The sequence below is a fragment of the Pan troglodytes genome, chromosome 13 (assembly GCF_028858775.2).
Source record: "Pan troglodytes isolate AG18354 chromosome 13, NHGRI_mPanTro3-v2.0_pri, whole genome shotgun sequence".
Taxonomy (NCBI): domain Eukaryota; kingdom Metazoa; phylum Chordata; class Mammalia; order Primates; family Hominidae; genus Pan; species Pan troglodytes.
In genome coordinates this window covers 18,364,385-18,386,370 of record NC_072411.2, presented here as the reverse complement: position 1 = coordinate 18,386,370, position 21,986 = coordinate 18,364,385, and the positions used below count along the sequence as shown (strand labels likewise).

The 21,986-nt window shown below is 41.1% G+C and overlaps 1 long non-coding RNA gene across 2 annotated transcripts in view; it reads left to right on the top strand.

Moving 5' to 3' along the window:
* Positions 1 to 4,782: 4,782 nt before the first annotated feature.
* Positions 4,783 to 21,986, top strand: part of LOC134808081 (uncharacterized) — a 32,068-nt gene continuing 14,864 nt past the window's right edge. The window contains exons 1-6 of one of the 2 annotated variants that reach the window (XR_010150277.1): positions 4,783 to 6,993; positions 7,083 to 7,163; positions 10,136 to 10,229; positions 13,187 to 13,316; positions 14,497 to 14,614; positions 16,891 to 17,155. This is a non-coding gene — a long non-coding RNA (uncharacterized LOC134808081). The remainder of the gene's footprint in view (positions 6,994 to 7,082; positions 7,164 to 10,135; positions 10,230 to 13,186; positions 13,317 to 14,496; positions 14,615 to 16,890; positions 17,156 to 21,986) is intronic. The other variant, XR_010150278.1, reaches the window with a different exon arrangement.

The window sequence follows — 21,986 nt, the reverse complement described above, 5'->3', positions numbered from 1 at the left end:
CAAATGAAAAGCCACATTGTCAAATGTAGGACGGCAAACCCAGGTTTGCCCCTTTTTGTCTGGGTGTCTTTGGGCAGGTCACAACTTCTCTATTTATGAGTTAGTCAACATACAGGGCTAAACTACATCTACTTTATTTTAGGGGTTGTTACAAAGATTAGATACATTAATATCTAAGGCACTTAAACAGCACCTGGCATACAGAAAACACAATATACAAAAATTTTAAAAACTTTTGTGATGAGAGTTTTCTGCCTAACCCACTAGGCTGTCTGGGGACCCAATTTGAGATAGTAGAAAAATAAAAACAAAAGGCATTGGGTAGCTCTGAGCCAACCTATAGAAGAGTCTAGAGTTAAGGCAGTGAGAAATAAACACCAGCACCCAATGGGCTACGGGAAGCAACAGGATCATAAGGGGGAGGCTAAGCCATGAGTCTGGGAGGACTGGAGAAGGCCTGGAATCCAAGCTTGGTTGGATAAAGCTGAGGGCAGTGTGCAAGCCCTTAATAGGCAGGGATTTATGTCACTTTTGCTCATTCTTATAAGCCCATGCCCGGAACCATGCCTGGTACATAGTAGATACTCTCTAAGTATTTGTTGAGAAAATGGCCGAAGTGTTAAGTGGGCTGTGGACATGTTGGCTTGGTATAAAGGAACAGGATCAGGATGGGCAATCATTAGAGGTAAGCAACCTTAAAGGTCCAGAGAACTCCTAAACAGTCTGGGTTTTCTGCAGTGACCATAAGCAGAAAATCCTGAAGCTGGGATAACAGAAGAAACCCAAAGTAGGATTAAAACAATAGAAAAATAATATTTCTAAAGAAATGAAGAACAACTTGGATGCTCAGAATTATGGAGCTAGAATAAGGAGGGCTGAGGAACATCAATTAATGTATTTTTCTCTCTCTCTTCCTCCCTCTTTATGGTTGACTCTGTCTTTCATCTACTTGTCTTCTCTGTCACAATGAAGCAGTTGCCTTCAAATTTTTTTTTACATTATAGGTTTAGGGAATAATGTGCAGGTTTGTTATATGGGTATATTGAATAATGGTGGGGTTTGGGTTTCTATTGAACCCATCACCCCAAATAGTGAACATAGTAACCAATAGATCATTTTTCAATCCTTGCTATCCTTTCTCCTTCCTGCCCCTGCCCTTGGAGTCCCCAGTGTTTATTGTTCCCATCTTTATGGCCATGTGTACCCACTGCTTAGCTCTCACTTGTAAGTGAGAACATGCAGTATTTGATTTTCTGTTTCTGTGTTATTTCACTTAGGATTATGGCCTTCTGCTGCATAACTGTTTCTGCAAAGAATTAATTTCATTCATTTTTCTGGCTGCATAGTATACCATTGCCTCCTAATTTTAATCTCCCTATGGACAGAGTAGAAACACAATCAAGTGAGTTTAGGGTACAGCTAAGAGATTCCAGTTAGTCTTGAAGGATCTCTTACTAGCAAAGAATTCTCCGTCCTAAAATTTGTTAGTTACTAAAGCAAGTGGAGAAAACCCTCTTTTCTAAAAGGGTTTAGAACACAGTAGTATAAATTCACCAGTAGTATAAATTCTCCATTCTCTAGAGTGCTCTATGATCCAACAGGAAGCAGGAGAATGGACAGGATAATCTCACAAGGGCCCTCTATACACAAGGGAGGACATGGAATTGAAGACGACTTTGAGAGGTTCAGCCTTGCAAAGTGGAACTGGGAAGTGGGAAAAGAAAAGGAGGAAGTCCAAAGGCTGGTCAAAGCAGTGGCAGCATTCCCTACCCGGCAGACCAAAGAAGAAGATGTGAATCCTTGGTCCATTCATGATTAGTTCCTTAGTTTTTAGCCTGTTTGGGATATAGTGACAGTGATGTATAGGATGGTGGTGGTGGTGGTCTGTGTGTAGGTGACTGTGTGTGTACATATGTGAGTTTGTGTGTATATATATATATATGCATACCTCAGAGATATTGTGGGTTTGGTTCCAAATTACCTCAATAGAGTGAATATTGCAATAAAGTGAGTCACGCAATTTTTTTGTTTTTCCAGTGTATATAAAAGTTATGTTTATATTATACTATAGTCTATTAGTATGAAGTAGCATTATGTCTAAAAAGTAATGTGCATACCTTAATTAAAAATGCTAACCTTCATTTGGGCCTTCAGCAAGTTGTAATCTTTTTGCTGGTGGAGGGTCTTGTCTTGATGTTGATGGCTGCTGACTGTTCAGGCTGGTGGTAGCTGAAGGTTGGGGTGGTTGTGGCAAGTTCTTAAAATAAGACAACAGTAAAGTTGCCACATCAATGGACTCTTCCTTTCACAAAGAATTTCTCTGTAGTATGCAATGCTGTTTAATAGCATTTTACCCACAATAAAGCTTCTTTGAAAATTGGAGTCAGTTCTCTCAAACCCTGTTGCTGCTTTATCACTTACGTTTACATAACATTCAAACCCTTTTTTGTCATTTCAACAATGTTCACAGCATCTTCACCAGGTGTAGATTCCATCTCAATAAACCATTTTCTTTGCTTATCCATAAGAAGTAATTCTTTATCCATTCAATATTTATCATGAGATTGCACCAATTCAATGACAGCTTCAGGCTCTACTTCTAATTCTAGTTGTCTTGCTATTTCTGCCACACCTGCAGTCACATCCTCCACTGAAGTCTTGAACCCCTCAAAGTCATTCATGAGGGTTGGAATCAACTTCTTCCAAATTTCTGTTAATGTTGATATTTTGACTTCTTCCCATGAATTCTGAATGTTCTTAATGATATCTGAAAAGGTGAATCTTTTCCAGAAGATTGTCAATTTACTTTGCCCAGATCCATCTGTGGAATCACTATGTATAGCTATAGTCTTATTAAATGTATTTTTAAATATGACTTGAAAATTGAAATTACTCCTTGATTCATGGAATGAAGAATGAATGTTGTCTTAGCGGGCATTAAAACTACATGGATCTCCTGGTACACCTCCATTAGAACTCTTAGATGAACCAGGTGCATTGTCAGTGAGCGGTAATATTTCAAGAGTAATCTTTTTTTCTGTGTAGTAGGTCTGTATTAGTCTGTTTTCACACTACTCTAAAGAAATACCTGAGACTGGGTAATTTATAAAGGAAAGAAGTTTAACTGACTCACAGTTCCACATGGCTAGGGAGGCCTCGGGAAACTTACAATTATGGCAGGAGGCAAAGGGGAAGCAAAAACCTCCTTCACATGGTGGCAGGAGAGAGAAGACTGAGTAGTGAAGGGGAAAAAGCCCCTTAGAAAACCATCAGATTTCATGAGAAATCACTCACTATTATGAGAACAGCGTGGGAGAAACTACCCCCATGATCCAATCACCTCCCACCAGGTTTCTCTCTAGACAGAAGGGGATTATGGGGATTATAATTGTTGATAAGATTTGGGTGGGGACATAGCCAAACCATATCAAGGTCTCAACAGCAGGCTTAAAATATTCAGTAAACCATGCTGTAAGCAGATGTGCTGTTATTCAGAATTGATTTTTCCATTTATAAAACACAGACAGGGTAGATTTAGCATAATTCTTAAGGGCCCTAGATTTTCCAAATGGTAAATGAGCACTGACTTCAACTTAAATTCACCAGCTTCATTAGCCCCTAATAAAGCAATCAACCTGTACTTTTAAGCTTTGAAGTTGGCATTGGCTTCTCCTTTCCAGCTATGAAAGTCCTACATGGTAGCTTCTTCTATTAGAAGGCTATTTTATCCACATGGAAAATCCGTTGTTTAGTGTAGCCACCTTCATCAGTGATCTTAGCTAGATTTTCTGGATAACTCATTGTAGCTTCTACATCAGCATTTCCTGTTTCACCTTGCACTTTTATGTTATGGATATGGCTGCTTTCCTTAAATCTTAAAGATCCTCTGTGTGAGTTTCCATGGAAACATGAGAGGCTGTCTTAGAAACAAATGGCAGGATTTGAACCAACCTCTGCTAGCTTCTAAATTTTCTTCGGTAGCTTCTTCACCTCTCTCAACCTTCATAAAATTGAGGAGAGTTTAGGCTTTGCTCTCTGGATTAGGTTTTGGCCTAAGGGAATGGTTTGATTTTTTTATCCAGACCACTAAAACTTTCTCCATATCAGCAAAAAAGCTGTTTCGCTTCCTTATTATTTGTATGTTCACCGGGGTAGCACTTTTAACTTCCTTTAACAATTTTTCCTTTGCATTACAACTTGTCTGTTTGGTGCAAGATAGCTTTTAGCCTATCTTAGCTTTTGACATGCCTTCCTCACTAATCTTAGTCAATTCTAGCTTTTGATTTAAAGTGAGAGACTTGCAATTCTTTCTTTCACTTGACCACTTAGAGGCCATTGTGGGGTTGTTAATTGCCCTAATTTCAATATTGTTGTATCTCAGTGAATAGGGAGACCCAAGGAGAGGAAGAGAGATGGGGAAATGGCCAGTTGGTTGGAGTAGTCAGAGCACATATTTAGCGATTACGTTTATTATCTTATATGGATATGGTTGGAGGTGCCCCAAAATAATTACAACAGTAATATGAAAGATCAGTGGATCACAGGTCAGCATAACAGATATAATAATGAAAAATTTGACACAGGGACAGGGAGTGACACATGCTATTGGAAAAATGGTTCTGATTGGCTTGCTCATGTGGGGTTGACACAAACCTTCAATTTGTCAAAAACAAAGTGTCTGTGAAGAGCGATAAAGCAGAGCACAATAAAACAAGATATGCCTGTGTATCTCTCTCTCTCTCTCTCTCTCTCTCTCTCTCTCTCTCTCTCTGTGTGTGTGTGTGTGTGTGTGTGTATGCAAATAGAAGAGGGGTCTGTATCATCAGATGTTGCTAAAGTTCTTAGAGATTCTCTGTGTGGGTTTCTATGGAAACATGAGAGGCTGTCTCAGAAACAAATGGCAGGATGCTAGAGAAAAGGGCACAGATAGTCACATTTAATATCATTTTATAATCTGGCTATTTTTGCACATTGTGAAGACAAGCAGCCTAAAAGAGTGATTAAAATACTCAGAAATATTTAAGATTTTAACAGAAAAAAGAGAAAATTGGTCATCCTGCCTTTGTTTTAGGCAGCTTTCACAAAATATAGAGGTTATTTCCAAGATCCTTTCTTTGATTTCTTACTTTACTTCTGCTTGTGTACCAACCGATTCTTGTTAAATATTTATGGACAAGATTAAAGACTTTATAAAACTCAGCAGCTGGCAACTGTCCTCGCCTAAAGGATAAAGCAGAGAGTCTTCATTTTAATTGGGTAACTATGTGACTGAAATATCTAACCCCCAAGGGAAATACAAGAGTTAAAATATGTAAAGCAATTTTTAAAAGAGAAAATCGCTCTCTACATTTTATAGTTTTTATTTCCTTTGGTAGTTGCGTGTGAAGGTGAAATTACAGTGTTGTCTTTTATAGCGTCCTAAGGTTGGAGGCACATTTCAATGTTTCCGAATGCCTCCTAATAACATCCAGGTAGACAGCACATCATTCTGCTCTGTGTTGTGACACAAAATTGCTCATCATATTTCACTTCTGAGAATCTTTCACCCATCTGTCTCGTGACCAAGTTATAAAACGACAGAGTAAACTTAAAACTGCAGAGAGCGGGGGAATCTGTTAAACTGACTATTGGACAGACATTGAATGCAACAAACAAAAGTTGAAGAAATAGGGGTTTCTCCAATTTTGATCCAATAATTACCTGACATTTAACAGCTATATTGTTAGCGTTGAGCCTGTGATGTTGGTCTTGAGAGACTCAGCTGATCTTGAACAAATCAACTTTCTCTCCATGGGTGTGATCCTCAACCAGAACATCTAGGTCTTGGACAAGATGTCTCCTGAGATTCCCTTAAGGGCTAAGTGTCCTTTAAGGCCTAAGTATCTAAGTCAGGGTCAACAAAGCAAAGTATCATGAACCAATTCCCATTTACTGCCTGTTTTTATACAGCCTTGTGAGCTAAGAACATTTTTTACATTTTTAAATAGTTGGGGAAAAAATAAAAAATATATATTTTCTGATATGTACAAATTATATAAAATTCAAATTTAAGTGTCCACAAATAAAGTTTTATTGCAACACAAGGAAGCTCATTTGTTTATGTGTTGTCTGTGGTTGTTTTTACACTACGGTGGTATAGTCAAGTGCTTATGACAGAGACTGTATGGCCCTCAAGCCTAAAATATTTACTATCTGAACTTTTACTGAAGAAAGTTGCCAATCTCTATCTAAACGATTCTGAATCAACTTAAAAGAGTCAGTCAAGTCATCTTTTTTGTTTGTTTATTTGAATGGTAACTTTCTTAATAGTAATATTGATTGTATTTGAAAAAAATCTTTGTTAAATTTTTGCTCTATTATTAAAGAAGGAAGATGTAGTTTTCTTCCAGCAAATCAGATTTGCTGGAACCACTTTCTCTGATAATTTTTCCTTTCTCAGCTTCACATGTGTAGAGTTAGGTGCATTCCTCGAGGAATGAGAAAGGCGGGTAATGTAACGTACAGACCAAAGATTTTGAGTTTCATTTCCTGTAATTAACTTGAGATGAGTTCTCCCATAATTCTAGGTCTCAAACCCAGGTCCTGGGAAGAAACTTCTGCCTGGCTAAAATGCAGAGAAACCCATTATTAGCAGAACAACTGGAGAATGAACACTTTCCAACCCCCTGCTTTGTGCCAGCGTCAGTGGTAGGCGTTTGCAGGCAGTTTTATTATTCCTTATAACAACCTCATCTCCCAGAAGGGAGAGCCTGAGATGTAGAGAGGTTAGAGAGCTGGTAAGTGGGGAGGGTGGATTTGAGCCAACGTCTGTCTGATTTCAAAGCTCATGTTCTTACAAAGGCAATTTAATATTTACAAGAACTCTCTCTTCCCAGTAAGGTTGTCACCCAAAGAAACGAAAAATAAGATGAGAAGACCGGTACATTTTGGATCAAAGCAAGGTCCAGAAGTCTCTCTCAGTCTGTACGGGTGTGTTTCCTGGAGCCAATGCTGGTAAAACACTTCCTAAACTTCTTCCAATCTCTGTTTTCAATGGTCAGAAGTTTCCTTTATGAGATTCTGTTCGGTTTCTTCTTTTTTAGATAAAGAGTGTTGATTTGTCACAGGCTGGAGTTCAGTGGTGTGGTCATGGCTCACTGCAGCCTCAAATCTCCTGGACTCAGGTAATCTTCCTGCCTCAGCCTCCTGAGTATCTGGGACTAAAAGCGTGTGCCACCATGCCTGCCTAATCTTTATTTATTATATTTGTAGGGATAGGGTCTTGCTGTGTTTCCTGGGATTGTTTGTTTGTTTCTTTAAACATGGTATTCTCTCTGCTTAGAACACTGCTGTCACTTTGTGTTGTTGACACCCTACTTGCCTTTAAGGGCTGGCTGTTAGTATACAGAAAGGAGCCAAGAGCCTTGACATCTTTGCTGACCATTACCAAGTGCCACCACTCCCATCCAATCTGTTAGGCATCTCCCTACCTTCCGCAGATTGCATCCTCCTCCAAGCTTGTATTTCGGGAAACTCAACATTCTGCCATGGAGTCTCACTAGACTATAAGCTTTCTCAAGTAAGGAATGGTGTCTCAGACCTACATACCCCTGCAGCACTGAGCATGGTGTCTCATGTAGGCAAAGAGCATTTGTTGAAAAGGATTATACAGAAAAAATTCCATTCTAGCAATTTACCTCGTCACCCATTTTCCAAGTGTCTACCCTATGCTGAGCCCAAGGTCAAGCTGAATGAAGGCACTGCTGTTTGTGCTTGTTTTGGCAGAGAAGGGACTGGTTTGAGCTGAGGTATGACATCCATTCACAGTGTTTTTGAAACAGATTCTTGAGTTCACTGGAAAGAAATCCTCTCTGTTTTACCTGGGTGGCACTTCTTATTACACTCTATCCTGGGGTCTCTGGCCCTTCCTTGCAGAACTGATGGAGGCACTACCCACTGCTCAGTCAGCTCCAACTTTTCAAATCCCATTCTTTTATTATTATTATTATTATTTGAGATGGAGTCTCGCTCTGTCGCCCAGGCTGGAGTGCAGTGGCATGATCTTGGCTCACTGCAACCTCCGCCTCCTGGGTTCACCCCATTCTCCTGCCTCAGCCTCTTGAATAGCTGGAACTACAGGTGCTGCCACCATGCCTAGCTAATTTTTTGTATTTTTAGTAGAGATGGGGTTTCACCATGTTAGCCAGGATGGTCTTGATCTCCTGACCTCGTGATCTGCCTGCCTCGGCCTCCCAAAGTGCTGGGATTACAGGCATGAACCACCGCGTCCAGCCCCAAATCCCATTCTTGATGCCTATCCCAACCTTCAGAGAGTTGAAGAGACATGGCCTCATAGTGAGGAGTATGTGCTCTGAAGCTAACAGATTTGTGTTTTCAGTTCCTATTCTGTCACTTGAAAGATGTGCAACCTTGGATATTAACCCAAGTTCTCTGAACTTCAGTTTCTTCATTTGTAAGGCAAGAGTAATATTGGTACTCAAAGGGTTGTCCTGACATGAGAAAATGCACTTATTATGACAGCAATCATACTATGATGTCTAGGTAACAGGAGAGCTACCCAACCTTTGTTGCTTTTTGGTGACAGGAGTGCCTGTCAACTCAACAGCTGACATTTTCATTCACTCTGACATAGACATTTGGGAGGAAAGAGATAAAGGAGCTAATTTGAGAAGTTCGTGTCTCTCCCTGTTCTCACCCTCCCCACTGCTCTTGCTTCTGCTCTGCATTGTGTCCATAGGCATTAAGCGGCTTCTCTTTGTTTCTTCAGCAAAGTCTTTGCCATATCGGAATGAGCCACTTTTGGCATCTATTTGTGGCAATAATCAGAAGAGTCACTGACAAAGAAGGGCTGGGTGGATGGACCGCGTGCTCATGAACCACCTGAGCTGCACCAGTTGGGTCCCGGCCTCTCTCACAGTCCTGATCCCCGATCCCTGCTGCATGTGTGGGATGGGCTGAACTTGTGCTGGGCTGTAGGCATAGTGCATTAATGCAACCCATTTTGACCTTTATTCAATGTCAGACACTGTTCTGAGGACTTTAGAGGCATTATCCCATTTAACTTCACAACCATGCCCGTTTTAGAGATAAGGAAATAGATATAGAAAAGTCAAGCGACCTGACCAAGATTACGTAGCTGGCAGAGCCAAGAATCAAACCCAAAGCGCTCTGACACCAGAAGCCAAGCTGAGACAAACCTGAGTGGTTTTGTTTTTGTTGCTGTTGTTGCTGTTACCAAGAGTTTGTTCCAAAATCTCGTGCCAAAATTTTGCAGCCTTCAGTTATTGACTTTTGACTCAGGACCTGTAGTTCAGATCCTCATCTTTGCTTTCTTAGAAAAAAAATCTGAAGGAGAAAGGGTCATACTTGGAGTCATTTAGAAACTAATTTGATAGCTGTAAGTGTCCTTTAGAATAAAACTCTTTCTCACTTTGTACTCTTGGAACCTTTATTGCTAAGTGTGGAGTGGCGGGGGAGGTGGAAAGCAGGATGAACTGTGAAAATAAGTGGATTTTCTCTGATGTCTAATCCACTAATTATGTCAAGTAAAATTGGATCACGCTTGTAATTCAGTTTTTACTGTTTGCATTAAGAAATGCTGTTGGCAGAGTTGTGAGCAGAGAAAGGGAAAAGGACATTGCAAGTCATTACTGAATGTGAAGAGAGTGAATGGTAGTTTATTTTTTAGGAAGGTGGTCAAGGTGTTGCATTTGGACTGCCCAATTTAGCTAATGTAGCTGCAGCAGTAATAACTAAAGTGGCAGTGCAGAATATTAAGGAAAGTAATGTGGGAAGCAATTTGAATATGTCATGATGACTACTCTGTGTTTGCATACAGGATGACGAGTAATGTGCAACGCGTGAGTTCTTTTTCATTGAGTTTAAAGGAGTTTTAACCTCCAAACTGATACTAGTGATAGAAATTTCAAGAAAGGAATAAACCTTTGGGTGAGAAATTTCAGGCTGGTTAGCACAGTACCTGCCTTCAAGTTTGCTTGGAGCCCTAGGCTACCTCCTCCTCCTCCACGTATAACAGTTCTGGTTCCTCTCTTAGGGTTACTTTCATTTCTTTAGGTACTTTTTTTTTCTCTCACTTGCTTAGATTTACCATTTATTTATTTATTTATTTCCTCAGACATCCTGAAGCTACTTGGGAGTGTGCCTTCCTCTAGTCTTCTTGGCATACCAACACCATTAAGTGCTAACATTTGGAGGAAAACATCAAGAAGGTGACTTCTTCTCACTTAGAAAAGAGGAAGACTGGGAATAAAAACTACCCTGACTGGGTTGTATGTACAGGAAACAAAGTTTTCTAGAAAGTGTTTACTGTGTTGCATTGGGACTGTCTCTGCCCAGTACTTTTGTTCACATTCTCTCTCTCTCGATGTCTCTCTCTCTCTCTCCTATGATATCTTAATAGTTTGATAAAATTGTCTTGCAGAGAAGGCTTTACCCGAAGCTTGCTATTTGTTTCATGGCCCCATTGTCACCATTCTCCATTCAGGACAGTGCATTTCTACCATCTACCTACTGAGCAGGCAGCAAACCACACAACCACTCTGATCCAGCAAGAGCAAAATTATAAAGTTATGATGTTCTTTCATCCAACCTCAGCCCTGAGCTCACTTCCTCCTTTTTCAACTGGGCACTTTCTCTTTTAGTGCCAAGTAAAATTCATTTTCCAGTAGCCACTCCTGGGAAGGGGAGAGAATTGGAAAGGGTGGACTGGTGTGGTTGTAGGAGGAGGTGGCGAACACTGTCCTGATGAACCCGTGGAGCCACAGGGATCAGGGTGTGACGTAGGCAGAGGAGACCAGGGGCAAGCACCTGGAGACCCAACAGCTCTCTCATCAAGGAATCACCATGCTGACTCCTCTTCTGGCCACAGCATAGGCTGCTGTTTGTTTTATAACAGCTTTATTAAGGTATTCACATGCCATACGATTCATCCACTTAAAGTATACAATTCAATAGTGTTCGGTGTATTCACAGACTTGTGCAAGTGTCACCACAACCTATTTTAGAACATTTTCATCCTTCCCACAAAATCTTATGCCTCTAGCAGTCCCTCCCTATTTCCTTCTGCCCCACAGCCCTGGCAATAACTACTCCACTTTCTGTCTCTATAGATTTGCCTATCCTGGACAGTTCATAAAAATGGTTTTTTGTGGTGTGTGACTGCTTCTTTCACTTAGCATAATGTTTTCAAGGTTCATCTATTCAAGGTTGTAGCATGTATCAGTCTTCACTCCTTTTTGTTGATGAATAATATTCCTTTATAAGGACATACCATATTTTGTTTATCTACTAATCCATTGATGAACATTTGGGTGGACTGAATTATGAATGATGCTCTATGAACATTTGTGTCCAAGGTTTTGTGTAGACATTTCTCTTGGTTGGACAGGCTGGAGTAGAGTTGCTGAGTTGCATGCTAACTCTGTGTTTAACCTTTTGAGGAAATTCCTGGTGCTGTTTTCCAAAGCAGCTGCACCATTTAGCACAGGGCCTTTGCAAATGCAGTTTTCCTTTGCTCCCTTCCCCTGTTGCCTGCTCCTTCTTCAACTCTCACCTCAAATATTTCCTCAGAGACACCTTAGCTGACCTTCAAGGCTAATTCAGACCTCTCTGTTATATACACTCATGGCAATTAATATTTTTTGTGCATATAAATTATTTTTTGTGTACATATTTTGTTAACTTGAGACCATTTGTGTCTCAGTTTATCTATTTAAGTACTTATTTATAAAATAGGGACATCAATATTTAAATTACACTGAGAATACTAGAGTTAACGCATCCAGCAGCTTGAGGCCTAAGGCATAGTAGGGCTAAATATGGTAGTTATTATTTTAACACTCTCTGTATAGAATATAAAATCAGAACCCTAATTACACATTCAATGAGCATGAACCAAACTTAATTGGCCTTTCCTTGGTTTTCTATTAAAAGCTAGTTGGTACTTGCTTTGTGCATTTTGTTGTCTAGGAGCATTTGCCCACAAACAAACAGGCAACAGAGGTATAGGGAAATGTAATGGAAAAAAGATATAAATAGAGAAAATTCAATCATTAATGTATTTGAATTTGGCAGTTTGCTTCATTTAGCAACTGGCTAATATTTTGTTTTAGAATAAAAGACCTTGGTCTAGCTCCAGGAAAATCAGGCGTGGGTGGGGCCTATTTTGTGAACCATGGTTCTTAATGATTTTGGGGAGTTTGCTTGTGTACATCAATTTTTCTCTGAGAATTCTGAAGAGCTGAGTGCTACATTTGCTTCAGCTTTTCCCCGGTGATGCTTGGCCAAGGCCAAGGCTAAAACCAGTCTCCCAACATGGTAGTGGTTCTCTCCAGCCGAACCCTGGGCAGCCTGATCTGTTGCTGAGCAGCTCTGCAAGCTCAGCTCTGCTGAGGAGAACGTACGGAGAACCACCTGGAAGTGAGGGTTGTGCTTCAGGCTGTGCCAGCATCATTGCAGATTAAAGAGGAGACTCTAGGACCAGGAGTAGATGTGGAGTCTGCGGATGGTTCTTTGTGACCTACAGAGCTAAGATCTTGCAGCTCACAGTTGAGTGAAGGTAGTTTCAGGCTTTAGGGAACCCTCCCACTTGAGTCTATGGGTTTTCTTTTTTATTTTATTACTATAAACTTTTGCTTTATTTTTAATAGACTTTTAGAGCAATTTTATGTTCACAGCAAAACTGAGTGGAAGGTACGGAGACTTTCCATATGCTCTTCAGAGCCATACATTCATAGCCTCCCCCATTATCAACATCCCCCACCAGAGTGGTACATTTGGTGTAACTGGTGAACATACATTGGCACATTAATACTACCCCAAATCCATTGTTTACATTAGTGTTCACTCTGCTGGATTGTATGGTAAGGTATGTTTAGTTTTGCAAGAAACCATGAAACTGTCTTCAAAAGTGGCTGTACCACTTTACATTCACATCAGCAATAAATGACAGTTTCTGTTGCTCCATGTCCTCGTCAGCATTTGGTGGTGTCAGTGATCTGGATGTCAGCCATTTTGAAAGGTGTGTAGTGGTATCCTATTGGTGTTTTAATTTATATTACCCTAATGACACATGATACAGAGAATATTTTCATAGCTTATTTACATCGGTGTTATACCTTCTTTGGTGAGGTTTCTCTTAAGAACTTTGTTCATTTTCTTATCTAAGCTTTTTCTATGCTGAGTACCAGGGGAATGCAGGACAAGGAGAAGGACATACTTTCTTCCTTCAGAGAGCTACCAGAGGAGAAATGACAGTGTCTATTAGGAACTGGCCTTAGAATCTCCCAGGTTGATGGGTGAGTCATCATGCATATACATGCACAGAAATTCACTCTGTGCTTGTGACATTAAGTCTTCTCTTCTCTTTTCTGACCTCTTCTCTTTTTTAACTTCCTGGTCTCCCACCGAGTTCTTGTCTGGAGCTACCCTGTCTGAAGAGGGTGCTGTGGGTGCCTGGCACAGACACCTGATGGTGTGCTCATTCCCTGCTGACGGGCCCGCTGATCTCTGAAACTGGCCCAAGTGTCCCATAGAACTGATATTTATGGGTTTTTGAAAAATAAACATAGAAATTGACCCTCTCAGTCTTAAAACTTGAGAAAGTTACATTTGTCTTATATGAGTTCCTTTCTCAAGAAACCAACATCAGACATCCCAGATAGTATCAAGGAATAGAAACTCACCAGATCACCACATCTGGACAGTGAGATCCCAGACCCTCATCTGTCCTAATTGCCTAACCACTCTCTGCTGCCTATTGACCAACTCCTCTTCCTTACCCCTCCTTAAATCCTGTTTTCTCACACAGTTACATTTCTTCCCTGCAATAAAAACCCCTAATTTTAGTCACTTGGGGAGGTGGATTAGAGACTCATCTCCAATATACTCAGGGGCTGCACCTGAATAAAGCCTTTTTACCTGGCAATACTCATCGTCTCAGTGATTGGTTTTCTGTGCAGTGAGCAACAGGACCTAGACCAAACCCACAGTATTTCAATACAATCACCACTACCTGCCGTCTCCCTCTCAGCCTTGAGAACCTACTCATCTGGGAGGTAGCCTTGCACTCGCCCCTCCCCTATTCTTTTCTTGCCTCATGGTGGGACCAATGCCCGATCTGACTGAAGTGTGTTTCCAGCTGAGACCACATTCTTTTTAGTTTATTCCCCTGCCCTGGTCCCTGTGTCCTCATTCCTCATTCCTCTCCTGAGAGCATGCTCCCCATCAATCCCTTGAAGAATCCCTGTTTCAGGCCCTAGGGAAGCCAACCTAAAATAATGCCAATGCTCAAGCCTTCCCTCTGTTTCTCTTCAGTTAGGACCTGGCCCTCCTTAAACTTCCAGTCAACTGCATGAAAGTGGGTCATATTAATAATTAATTACAAATAACACTTCCTAGTTTATTTGTAGGCTAATGTGTTACTGTTTCTTGATAACATAATGCCTTCATTCTGTTAACCACTCATTTTATTTTTAGGACTTGCTTAAGTAACAACCTTAGTGGGAAAATGCCAGTGGAATTTCATGAGTATGACTGGCAGTGCCTGCGAGGAGGAGAACTGCGAGGAGGAGAAGGATGAGATACTTTTGGTTAGGTGGGTTTTTCAGCGTCTCTTCTGGAAAGACCTTTTGAATCACCCTCTTCTTACTACCCCTACCTGCCAGTGAATTGCTCCCTCCCTCCTTGATCTCCCCAGAGTATATAATGGTTGAGTATCTCTTTATTGCATTTGTAATATTGCATTGCAATTATTATTTTTTCCTGGTTGCCCCCTCTCACTAGACTGGGAGCAGCTAAAGAGCAGGGACCTTGTCTTATTTGTCTCTATCTCCCCAGTGCCTAGCATGGTGCCTGGTACTCAGGAAGAACTCAAGCACTGTGTGTGACAAAAGAATTAATAACTCTGAAGAAAAGTCCACCTCCTCCTCCACTTTCACATATATGCACCTGGGCACATACATGAATACATAACAACATTTGTGGTGGAGTGAAATGTTTAGAATATTAGTCAATTGTCTTTCTTCCTAGTATTTCCTCAGTTTTCAGACTGGAAAATGATACCCTAGGCCAAGGGAAAGAGAATAGAGAGGGAGGCAATGGGACATAGGAAGAAGGCGAGTCTCTGAAATAGGTTTTAGAGACTAAAGAGGGAGAGTGGTCAAGGAAGACCCAAGATAAACTTTTGGGACACAAGAGAAGAGAGGATCAGACTGCTCTCCTTGGTGAGCTGTCTTGTAGAAGGCAAGACCCAGAGGGGAGGACAACACATGGTTAGTCAAAGAAAAGGGTCTCACATGAGTATCTCACATGAGAATAGTGCTCACGTGGGCACTATTTTAGGTTGGCTTCCCTAGGGCCTGAAACTGGGATTCTTCAAGTGATTGATGGGGAGCATGCTCACAGGAGAGGAATGAGGATGCAGGGGACAGGGCAGGGGAACAAACTAATGAGAATTCAGGAGTCCCTGGGAACTAGGCTGGCCTAGAACCAACAGAGCTTTGCTTAATACACTTGAGGGCCCAGAGAGGGCAGTAAGATATGACTCTGAGAGCACAGGCTAAGGGCTTGTTAGCTGGGAAAAATGCCTGGAAGAGGGACACTTTTAAGTTCACTGAAATCCGTTTTCTACCCTTGTGGAATAAAGAGTCAAATAAAGGAGTGAAATTAAATTATATAAAAATAAAATGTTGCATTTAGTGCACAGCTCAACTTTGGACTGAGACTTTCTTTATAAAGAGTAAAACTGAAAGCTCTGGGTAAATGAATCAACCATGGACATAGGGGTCAGAGAGGTTTAGGCTAAAGAAGAGTCTGTGTCTGGGACCTGGCTCATGGGACTTTGGGACTCCATGAAGTCAGGTAGTACTCCTGGGGTAGATACTGATTATCAATGAGGATGTGAGGAAAGGAAAATGATAGGTGATCTTCTCCCTTGGGCTTTTTCAGCCCCAGGCACACCACCATGAGCATCTTATAAGCATAACAGGGGAGGCCCAGACATTTCAAAAAGCCAACTAGAAGAACATTGATGTAGAAGCCTCCCCTGGCACTGTCGTGGGGATACTGAAACTGCTGTTGCTGTGAAAACCAAAAACCGTGCCAAGTGCACACTTGCCTCGAGTCATAAATGCAGCCTGGAAACCTTCGCTTGATAAATCTAATCATTATTTTTTTCCCTGAATACTCTAGGGCAAATTCAAGACTAGTTGGAGAAATGGATATGAATATATACAGATAAACACTGGCATATAGACATAAATACATGTAGATAAACACCCACCTCAGACGTAAATATATAGATACGATCATTTACTAAATATTGAATACTTCCTATTTTGGAGGCTCTAGAAATGATTTTATAGACATTATCTCATTTAGTTCTTCCTTCAACAATGAGAGGAGAGTTATATTACTTTATAATATGTTATATTACTTTAACACAAGAGGAAATGGAGGCACAGAATGGTTGAACAATAGGCTCACAGACCTAGGAAAGGATAGGGCTTCTCTACACAATGACGCATAATCAATGTTGACCCTTCTTTAGGTATTATGGTGGAAGAATGTGCTTGAATGACTCCCTTACCCTATCCCTTAACTTCAGCTCATTTTAAATTCCCTTCACTATTTACCCTATCCCTTCACTATTCAGCTCATTTTAAATTCCCTTAGCAACATTATTAGCAAGAATCATAAGGGAATGAATGATCCTAACATAATTGTATGAAACAGGGAGACAAAGCAGCTCTGGAGAGAGGTCATGTGTATCTATGTGTGCACATGCACAGATGTATGCACGTACACACTCATGTGTTTCATGGAACTGAATAAAACTAAGAAATTGTCATGTCTAATACCTTAATTTCACAGATGCAGAAATAGCAGCTCAGAGAGGCAAGTGACCTGCCCAAGGCCCCAGGAACCAGGTCTAGAGGGACCCTGGTGTGTCTTTGCCTGAGAGATGGAGCTGTCTGTTACCGGCATGGCCTGGAGGGGAAGAAGACCGTGGAAGGGAGAGGGCAGGGAGCTGCCTCACCTGCTAACTCTTCTCGATTGAACCAGCTCTTCGCTTGGGAATTTGACTGCAATATGACTTCTCAGGACACCAGACATCCTAGCCTTAAAGAGGGCACAGGTACATTTTCCTAGGCCAAATTAATATGGATTTTGAATTATCTCCTGTTGTTCAGAAAGATCCTCCCTGCATTGGTGGTTTTGACATTTCCCAGGCTCCAAGAGCCATGGATCTCCTCTGAGAGCTGCACTGGAGAAGGTTCTGAAAGTCTTCTTTACATCTCTAACCAGACAGGTCCTTAGGAAACTCCTCCAACAAGCACTGACCCCTTCCCGGCCAGTCCTGTGTAGGACTCTGTGGTATAGACACCACCCAGTTGCTGCCCTCAGAATCAACCTAGTCCTTGCTTCTCTCACAAGAGTGAAACTTGGAGGCATTAATATATATTTTTGTTCTGCAAAACTTTAAAGAATAAAACATTAGAAATAAAACTATAACAATCATCCATGTGCCTGCCACCCAGATTTATTGTTTTTTTAAGAAGTAAAACATAAATATAGTTAAAATTCCTTGTGTATCCCTCCCAGTTCCAATCCTCCCTCAGAGGCAAGCACTGTGGTGAAGTTTGTTACTGTTCTACATGTATTTCACAGTTTTATTATATATTCATATGCACATAGCACATAAACTTAAAAGACATAAACTCATACTGTATATAAATTAAATTTTATACTTAATATACATACAATTTATATATTACACATTACAAAAAGTTGTTTATGTACTGCATAAGCTTTACACTTAAATATTATAATTAGTCAAAAATAAACTATATATTTACATAAATATAAACTAACATTTATATACCGTATGTCTAACATTAACGTTTATACTGTGTATAGTGTGTATAAATTAAAATGTACAAAATTAGCATCAAACTCTTCACATAATGATGGTCTAACTTGCCTTTTGTCCAACACAATATATTTTTATTTCTATTCATTTTGATGCATCTTGATTCCCTTCATTCATTCCAACTGCAATGGAGTTTTCCATTATTGGAATATGTCACAAATAATTTATGACTGTCCTATGATTTGCAAAGTACACTTGTTTGAAATTTCCTATGACTACAAACAATGCTGCCACACATTCTGTGGCTGTTTTCTTGTGTACACATGTGAGTGATTTTAGGACAGATACATAGAAGTGGATGCTTCCCCTTTACCAGGTATTGTCAGTTGTTTTTAAAAGATGTCTGCGTGTGCACTGTCACACCAGCAGCATAAGAGGCTCCTATTTCTCTGCATTCTTGCTGCCACCAGGCCATGTTGATCTTGAACTTTGTTGTTAATTGGATGGAAATGAAATTGTATCTCATTGGTGTTTCACTTGTTTCCCGACTATTCATGAAGTTGACAATCTTTTCATGGATATTGACCCTCCGGGTTTCTGCTTCTGTGAAATGCCTTTTCATAGTTTTTGTCTATTTTTCTCTCTTGGGTTATTTATCTTTCCCTTATTAATCTGTAGGAGTTCTTAAAATATTCAGGTTTTTAATCCTTTGTTGGTTGTGAGTGTTCACCATGCTTCTCCTGGTCTGTGACTTGTCTTTGAATTTTGTTTATAATGTCATTGATTATGTAAAAGTGTTAAATTTTGATGTAGTTAAATTTATTGCTATTTTTCTTATAATATATGCATCGTGTGTCCTGTTTAAAAAATCCATCATCTGCTTCTGGCTACTGACATTTCTCCATTTGAAAGGTGGCATCTGTGACTATGCGTGGGACAGGGAGGAGGTGCTTTTTATTGCTTTCTAAGTTCTTAATTACAACAACAACACCACCATTAGGTAAATTCAGGTTCACACTAATGATTCCAGATTATTTTCTACCATGGAGTGTAGTATAGTGCTGAAAAGTGTGAGTTCTGAAGCGAGACTGCCTGGACTTGGATCACTCACTTTGGGCAAGTTACTTAAACTCACTTGGGGGAATTATACTCTGGTATCTACCTTGTAGGGTTGCTGTAAAGATTAAATTAGTTTATAAATGCAAAGCCCTTAGAACAGTTTCTGGTATAATGTAAGAGCCAAGAGCTCTCTCTTGCTATTGTTATCATTGTTATTAGCATTATTTTTATCATCGTTAGTACTCAGATTTCCACTGGGCTGGGTTTCTAGGGGCCACCTGCAGACATTAGAGCTGCTGTCCTCTACATGCTTCTCAGTGCCTAAACTGAAATCATCTTGTTCTGCATGGTCCAACATCACCTTAGGACACTTGTCTTCTAGGAGGTGAAAACATTAGAATGCAAATGGAAAAATCTTTGCATCTTGTGCCCCAGTTTGCTGGTATCAGACATTTCATCTTATTTAGGTTTCTTTCTTTTTTTTTTTTTTTTTGAGATGGAATCTTGCTCTGTTGCCAGGCTGGAGTGCGGTGGTGCAATCTCGGCTCACTGCAACTTCCGCCTCCTGGGTTCAAGCAATTCCCCTGCCTCAGCCTCCTGAGTAGCTGGGACTACAGGCATGCACCACCAAGCCCGGTTAAATTTTTGTATTTTAGTAGAGATTGGGTTTCACTGTGTTGGCCAGGATGGTCTCGATCTCTTGACCTTGTGATCCACCTGCCCTGGCCTCCCAAAATGCTGGGATTACAGGCATGAGCCACTGTGCCCAGCCTTATTTAGCTTTCAAAAAAAGTAGAGAATTACAGTTTTCAAGGGGTCAAGTCCTATCTGAATTCAGAGAGAGTCATCATCCTCTTAAATCTCCAAAGCAAGACAGATGCATTAACACAGGTGACTTGTGAGAACTTAATAGTCTGTCTATTGTGAACGTTTCCCCAGTGCCCCTTTCCCTTTCTCTGGTTTAGTCACCCCTCATTCTTGTGCTTCTCAGACAGGCTGCGAAAGCATCACCCCTCTCTCCTCTCTCTCTCCCATCCACAGGGGTGGGCATGTTACCCAAGCTGGATTACCCATCTGGCTTTACTAATTCTTCTAAGAGGTGGGCATATGACCCAAGCTAGGCCAATGACATTTTCTTTTTGCCCTTGACTGACTTGAGAAAAGTTCTTTCTTTCCTGGTGGCAAGGTGGAAAGATGAGTCTGAGGTGCTGGCCAAGTTCTTTAATGGTCAGCCTTGTCTAGTAGATTCTAAGCCCTTGTGGGGGTGTCAGGGACCGTGTCCACCTTGCGTGCTCTTTTATCTCTTGCATCAAATAGGCCAGGCCCTGGGAACGTGATAAAAATAGTTGAAGAAAATTGTGCTTTCCTTCCGGAAAATTTCCAGGCCACATGCTGATCAACTATGCCTATTGCTGCTCACTCTGCACCTTCCTGGGTCCTGTGGTTCAGGGCCTCAGCTCCTATGGTTCAACCAGAGTATCTCGTTGAGCATATTTGGATTTGACCTTTGAACTTCAACCTTACATACCTCCCAGCACATGCTTTTGGTGTCGACCCTTCTTTTCCATCCAGAGGGCCTGCAGAGAAAAGTGTCCTTGACTGTGTGACATGCTTTAGGTTCTTCTGGAGTGAGCAGCTAGTTTCACCCCACTCCCATCCATCCTCAGCCAGAGCAGTCAACTTCAGCTCATCCTCCTTGTTTGTGATCATAGATTCTGCATTTGTGGTCTATGCAAAAGGAGGGAGGCACACAGTTAAGACAGCAGATAGAAGAAAAATATTTTTGTACTATGTTTCTTTTAACTCATGGCTTTTCAAACTTTACTCTGCATCAGAATTACCTGGAGTACTTGTGAAGAGATGGATCTCTGGGTCTCACTCTCAGAGTTGGAGTCAGCTGGTCTGAGAATCTGCATTTCTAACAAGTTTCCAGGTGATGCTGATGCTGCTGGCCTGGGGACCACAGTGAGAGCCATTGTTGAGTCATGCTCTCATTTAACAGAGGTGCTCACTATCAGGATCTGATGGGCTCTGGGTTAAGGGTGAGTGTATGGATCCAGGATCTGTGGTAGAAATAGAAATCACCCGGGTTATGAAAAGGAATTTAACAGGGAATTAGGAGCTGATGAAATTGTTGGAAGAATTGGAGGAGTGCCTCTAGGCTTGGCCTCCAGGAATGGGAATGGTTCCTGGGACAAGGTGGCAGCATCGGCCGCTTCCCCAGCAAGAGAGCTGGGAATCAGAAGGCCACCACTAGCAGTGCCAATGCCAGACCACCCAGGCACTGCTGCCACCCATGGCACAGCCACCACTTTACACCCATGAAGCTGCTGACAACTCATGGAGTGGTCTCCACGTTGCTGTGGTTCTGTGGCTCTCCCGAGGGAGAGAAAATGTTATCCTCCTTCTGCCTTCCAAATATCATACAAGTGCATTCAGTACCCTGGGATGTTTTTTAACCTATCAAGGTAGAGGTTAGTCAGTGGGGGTTGGAAGGAGTGAGTGATTCAGCAGAAGCCTAGTTTCTGGGGAAGGGAGGGAACTTAGGGGAGATGTGGTTAGCACACGCACACTCAAGGGACTCAGACTCTATTCTGATGTTCCGACAAGAGACTAGCCATTGGCTCTTTCTGGGCATTTTCTTTCATTTAGACAGTGAGAGGAATTGCTGCATCAGGGAATCAGGAGAAAAAATATTAATTTAGCTACATATGTTTACACTCTGGAGAAATAACCACTACGGGAATGCTTGCACTCACTTTTATACTATCATACATTGACTTCATTTATTGCAGGGTTTCCCACCCTTAGCACTATTGACATTTCTCACCATGTAGTTATTTCTTGTGGGGGACTGTCCTATGCACTGTGGAACATTACGCAGCACCCCTGGCCTCTACCCACTGGATGACAGGTGCATCCCCCAAGTTGTAAAGACCAAAAATGTCTCCAGACATTACCAAATGAACCGTGGTGGAGGGAATCATCCATGGTTGAGAATCACTGATGTACTTAATATCTTTGCATGTATAAAATG